A 6,177-nucleotide genomic window follows, 5' to 3' on the forward strand; every position below is an offset into this window, starting at 1 on the left:
CGCTGACAACAGTGTTCAGTTGATAGCATCAGTCATTTCTATTTAATTATTTCAGGAAAAGAAAGAAACACAGAAACAATGTATTAAGGTTCTTCTGTTTTGTTGGGAGGAATGGAAAAATATGTTGGAAAACACATAATTTAAAAAAAAATTTAGAGAAATAGATATAAAGCCATTAACATTTTTTAAAATAAGGGGAAAACTGCTATTACTGGCAATGAAATTCATTGAAAATTTTGGATTACATGTCTACCCTAATGAAACAGGACTTATAAATTCTTTTTCAAAGGATATTACTGTAAAAGATGAAAGCAATTTACTCTTTTCTAGATAAATAGATAATTTCTAAGAAAGAATATGTAAAATTAAGGTAACCTAAGATTTCTGCTGAGAGTCTTAAACTCCAGTTACTATATGTTTTGGTGGAATATTATAAATGAATTATTCCTCCCTAAAACATTTTATTTTTCTGCTATTAGCACCTGCTCTGAGCCTATTAAATAAGGGATGAACAATGGTCTGCCTAAAATTGGCAACTCACAATCTTCATGTTTCTTCTGTGAATTAATGTTTCTACTCTTGGTCAGCATATTTTGGTGAAAAAAGACATCTGGGGAAAAAGTTGTGTTACTTTTCCCTTATGAACAATTATCTATCAAATCTAATTTGGAAGAATGCATCGAAATGCAGCGTGTATAAAATTCACCACTGATAAACCTTAATAATTACCCTTCAAGGAAAATGATGGCAATAATCACAAGGTTGATTTAAAGATATTACAAAAATAAGCTAGAACGTTTAGGAGTTTAAAAATGCTCTTCTCACACATATGTGATATAAATAAAATGCATAAACATACATATTTTATAATACTGAGATCACACTGTTTATACTAATTTTTTATGCTTTGGCCTTGACATGGGCTAGTTCCTCTGCCTAAACCTCTTCACATCTCCATGTGGCTAATGGTCTCATTCCTTCCAGTCTTTGTTCTAATACTGATTGTACAGTGAGGCCCAATCTGTATCATATAATTTAAAAATCGAAGTTTTTCTCACCCCGGAATTCATAATGCCCTTGTTCTGTTCCTTTCCTTTTCTTCATTTTGGCTTTAGCACTTATTATTTTCTAACAAACTATATAATTCATTTACTGATTATTTATTATCTGTCTCCTCACTTCTCCCCCAACCACCATATAAGTTCTTAGAGAGCATATAAATTCTATTTTGCTCACTGATGATAATGCCTGGCAGTTTACTGCACAAGTATTTGCTGCATCAATTAACTATAAATTCTCTCTATATTAGATTATATTTTCCATGTCTAAATAATTCTTCCAAAACTTAATTCTGGAGAGTATGACATAGTTATCATTCCCAAACAACAAACATTTACATTGTTTCCAGAATTTGCTATCATAAATAATGCTTCAAAGAACACACTTGTGCTTAAGTACTGATACCTTTATTATCGCCTTAGGATTTATCACTAAAACTGGAATTCCTAAGAGGCAGTTAAGTACATTTTTAGAGCTCTTGGTACATTTCACGAACTCACTTCCAAAAAGTTTATACCAATTTACACTAGCATTGGCAGTATGAGTGTCTCTAACTACATCATCACCAGTACTAAATATTACCTTTAAAATATCATCTTCAAACATTTTTGTGCCAATTTTGGCATCTTAAAGTTTTAACTTGAGATTTACAGATTTTGATGAAATTCTGCATGTAAATCACAGATATCCATGTGGAATAAAAATAGTGAAAAATCAGAGATCCCTCTGGGTTGTCCATTTCAAATCAAACAATATAAAATAGGGGATGATGAGCAGAGATACTGATTAGTCCAACCATAGGTAATCAACAGATCAGACTGGAAGCAATGGTTTAAACAATTATATAACATGTTTGTTCTTCGGAGATTAAACATGAACAGGGATGATATTAGCATTTGGTCTTAAACACAGATGTGACATAGATCAGGTTAAAATTCTTCCCAAAACTTAAAAGAATTCAGGTGTACGCTGAACCTAAGGCTAAAACCAGTTCTATACTCTAACACCAATAAACCTTTTCCAAACTCTTGTCCACTGTAATCCCATCCCACCTGGCACTGAGCTGACTATATTTGTGGTATAATCTCTTTAGTATTTAGGAAGGCTCAAATTAGAAACCAGGAAATAGATTTCTGAAAATTTAGTCATAAAACTTACACTTCTCCATTTGTGAGACAAATCATGGAAAAATATGTCAAATTGGCAGAGAGCAATCAGTTTCTTCCTTTTCTCTCTAACAAAATACTGAACAAAAAAAACTATAACAACATTTTTATAAATCTCCACTTTATGGGGAAGGAAAAATGACCCTTTAGAACTACTGTGCTGGGCACTTTACAGACATTATTTCACCTTCACAATATTAAGAGGAAAACACCATTACTATGTCCATTTTATAGATGTGGGAATTGAGGTTTCCTGAGATTGAGGAACTCTGCAAGGTGACATAGGCCAGGATTTGAACTTAGCCTCAAACCTTGTATTTCATTGCACAGCTCTATGTGATCATAGATACTATTTATTTAAGAATTGAATTCTGGGGTTAGTAACCAAATGGCTATTTGTAAATGATTCTTAAAGTTTTGGCAGAGCTGTGCCATGAGAAATGTGTTTCTTATGTTCATCCTCCTGCTCCTGGGGTGTCTGGTATTTTAGTAATTGCTAAGATATTTGCTGACCACCAAAATCTGACCTAACATGGTTTATTTTCTGACATTTTCAGAAAATTTTTGAGAATGTAAGAATTAAGACTCAAAAGACCCTAGGATAGTGGAGTTCAGGTAACAGGGATAGGACTTTGCATTTCCTAATGGAGTGAGGTGTGAGGTAAAGGCCAGAATGTCAAAGGGAGGCAAAAGTTGACAAGATCTAGGGGAAGGGAGTACCCTTCCCTGGTATTTGTGCTCTCTTGTCCTAGAATCCCACTGTCTAGAAAAGCTTTGACCCAGGGTGCTGCTAGAACAGACTTGCAGCTGTAAGCACCAACTTGGCCACACTGGATGTTCAAATACTGAAATATCTTCCTACCAACTAGAAGAAATCTTGATGTAAGTCCAAACTTCCTGTCCCAGAGGTGTCTTCATCACACTGGGGACACAACTCCATAGTCAGAAGAGATGGGGGCCTCCAGGATCCTGACACAGGATCTGCATCCATTCTCAGTCTCAGAGGTCATGTTGCAAGGTTTATTACATATTTTTGATATTGTCCCTGCGTGCCCCATCAAATATCTGACAAAAGTTTCGAGGCTTACTAGTTAGCTGATGAGTGCCTAGTAAGGAATAGAACTGAAAGGAGATCCTTGCCAAGTATAAGGAGGAGCCACTACCGTAAGTAACTCTCCTGGCATTATAAAGACCTGCCTAAATAAGGGTTTCTTGGAATACTATTACCAAGAGTAGAAAACAGAGATCCAAGATGGTACAACAGAAGAGGAAGCATTCCTGACTACTCCATGGTGGGAAACCAATAAAGCAGGTAGGCAGCTTCTCCGCAAGTGAGGTACTGGGAACCTTCAAGACACTATAATTCCACAGGGTACAAACTCTACTGCTTCAGATCCATACCGTTAGATGGGTAGACACACAAACAACATGAAAAAGCGAGGTAACAAACTGTTGCAAGTAAACCAAGATACTCCAAAAACAGAATCCATTTGACACCACAGTGGAAGAAATGTCAGAGAAGGAGTTTAGAACGTACATAGCTAAACTGATCTGGGAAGTGAAGAATGATGTAAGAGAGCAAATACGGGTAGCAAAAGGTCACTTCAATAAAGAGAGATTCTGAAAAAAAAAAAAAAAAAAAAACAGAAATCCTTGAAATGAAGGAAACAATAAACCAAATTAAAAATTCAGTAGAAAGCATCACCAACAGGTTAGACCTCTTGGGAGACAAGAGTTTAAGGTAATGAAGACAAAATATGTAATCTTGAAAACAGAGTTGACCATGGAGAGAAGATGTTAAGAAACCATGAACCGAACTTCCAAGAAATATGGGATAACATGAAAAGGCCAAATTTAAGATTTATTGAGATAGATGAAGGTACAGAGATACAAACCAAAGGAATGTACCACCTTTTCAATGAAATAATATCAGAAAATTTCCCAAATCTAAAGAACGAAATGGAAAATCAAATACAAGAGGCTCACAGGACCCCAAATGTGCAAAATCACAACAGACCCACAACAAGGCACATTATAATGAATGCCTAGCACACAGAATAAGGATAGGATTTTAAAGGCTGCAAGAGATAAACATTAGATCACATATAGGGGGAAACCAATATAGATCGCAGCTGATTTCTCAACCCAAATCCTCCAAACTATGAGGTACTGGAATAACATATACCTAGCTCTGAAAGAAAATGGATGCCAACCAAGAATCCTATATCTAGCAAAATTAAGTTTCAGGTTTGAAGATGAAATAAAAACCTTCCATGATAAACAAAAATTAAAAGAATCTGCAACCAGAAAGCCTGAACTTCAGAATATTCTGAACAAAAAATTCCATGAAGATAAATGGATAAATAAGTGAAAACCAGTGAAGAGAGGAACTACAAAGGAATAGTCAAAGACAAACTAATTAAAATTAAAAACTAAAAATAAACCAAAATGACCAGGAACACAAATCATAACTCAATAATAACCTTGAACATTTATGGCCTCAACTCATCAATCAAAAGACACAGACTGGCAGCCTGGATTAAAAAACAAGATCCAACAATATACTGTCTCTAAGAGACTCACCTCATAGGCAAAGACACCCACAGACTGAAGATGAAAGTATGGGAAAAAGTATCCCTTACATGGTTTGCATAAACAAGCAGGGGTTTCTATTCTCATATCAAATACAGTAGACTTCAAGTCAAAGTTAATCAGAAGGGACAGAAGACCGTTTTATACTGCTTAAGGGAATTATATATCAGCAAGATATAACAGTCATAAATATTATGCCCCAAACAATGGAGTATCTACGTACATTAAACAAACCCTTTTCAACTTAAGAATTAAATTGACCACAACACAGTAATACTGTGTTAAATATACATGAAAATATTTAATGAACTGTATATAGTTATTTTTCTTTTGAGATAGATGTTTACAATTCTGGTAAAGATACAGGATATGATTATGTAACAACATATATGAAAATTGATGGGTAGGGTTTGGTTACCATTAGGGTATATACATACATATATGAAAGTATATAAACATATGAAATATATATGTGAAAATACATATTCAGTAATATTTAAAATTTTTGTTTAAAAGGCTCATGATTATGGATAGGGTTAGGGTTAGTTCTGAGCTTCAGCTTTGGTTTAGGGAATGGGTTACCTTTGGAACATATATATCAATATATATGAATATAAAGTTAATATATATCAAAATTTATATATATATATACTTTTATCTGTGGATATTTTTAAGGTGAGCAATATTGTTACATTACATGTGAAATCTGGGTTATCCCTATGGAAATGAGTATATATATATAAAAAATATCTATGTTTTTTTTAATGTGCATTTATGAACTTATATCCCCAAACGCATAGGTACATTCATGTAAAATGTTACAGTTTATATGTATAGAGGTTTCTCTGAAGTGTATTGGTAGGTATAGAACTAAGGCAGAAAAGTAGTTAGGGTTAGTTTAGGGATTGAACATTTTTATCCATATATAGGAATACAAATAGGAATATATGTAATAATATACATGAAAATATTTAAATGGATATACATTTGTATACAGTTATTTTTCTTTTGAGATGGATGTTTACAATTTGTTTTCGTTATAGTTTATGATTATGTAACTGAATATATATGAAAATAGATGAGCAGGAATTTGGTTGCTGTTAGGATATACTCATATATATATATATGAATGTATAAAAACATATATAGGAATATATAGGGGTTAGTTTTAGGGTTAGAGTGAGGGTTAGGGAGGGGGGCGAGAATGGGGGAAGGAAGGACTGTATAGAGGGAAAAGAGGGATGGGAGGGGTGGGGGGAAGGGGAAAAATAACAGAATGAATCAACCAACATCACCCTATGTAAATTTATGATTACACAAATGGTATGCCTTTACTCTATGTACAAACAGAGAAACAACA

The sequence above is a fragment of the Sciurus carolinensis genome, chromosome 3 (genome assembly GCF_902686445.1).
Source record: "Sciurus carolinensis chromosome 3, mSciCar1.2, whole genome shotgun sequence".
NCBI lineage: Eukaryota > Metazoa > Chordata > Mammalia > Rodentia > Sciuridae > Sciurus > Sciurus carolinensis.